The 654-nt window shown below is 37.8% G+C and overlaps 1 non-coding gene across 1 annotated transcript; it reads left to right on the forward strand.

Annotated features, from left to right (window-relative positions):
• The first annotated feature begins 217 nt into the window (after nucleotides 1–217).
• LOC115444456 lies at nucleotides 218–356 on the forward strand. Its single transcript, XR_003938733.1, has one exon. It is a non-coding gene; the product is annotated as a U4 spliceosomal RNA (small nuclear RNA).
• Nucleotides 357–654: the final 298 nt, after the last annotated feature.

Raw genomic sequence — 654 nt, forward strand, 5'->3', positions numbered from 1 at the left:
GGCCAATCGCGGGGCGCCATTGCGAAATTTGCATCGTTTCTCTTTTTGAATATTTAAATCGAAATGCCTTTATGCAACTCCGTGTGTCACCCCAGTTTGTGTTACTTTGTGTGATGTTTAACAAAATCGTCAACAGATGGCGCCACAGTAGAATTGAATCGCGCTATAGAGTTGTGCACTCCAAAATATGACATGCCTCGGCCGCGCCGAGATTGTTAACTTTGCGCAGAGGCAATATCGTAACCAATGAGGTTTATCCGAGGTGCGATTATTGCTAGTTGAAAACTTTACCAATACCCCGCCGTGTGGACGTGAAATACCGTCCGCTATGGCAATTTTTGGAAGGCCGTTAAGGCCTCATATACCCAGAAAATACTTGAGAAATATGCTCTATACCGTTCTAATACTAACTAATCTTACAATTTTGTTGATAGTAGACAGTCAATCAGCCTTAGTGTCTTTAAAATATAAATTTGAAGAAAGAATCATGTATTTCTAAAGTAAATATATAATTTATAGTTCAGTAATAATCGTAGAACTACGTATAAGCCGCTCTATACAGCTCTAGCATTTTCGTTCAGTTAGTATATTCATTTATAATCCGACTTAGATTCTTGGAAATAACAGTTTGGTTTTAGAATTCTGTACTTTTTA

This window comes from Manduca sexta, chromosome 6 (assembly GCF_014839805.1).
Source record: "Manduca sexta isolate Smith_Timp_Sample1 chromosome 6, JHU_Msex_v1.0, whole genome shotgun sequence".
In the NCBI taxonomy this organism is placed as follows: domain Eukaryota; kingdom Metazoa; phylum Arthropoda; class Insecta; order Lepidoptera; family Sphingidae; genus Manduca; species Manduca sexta.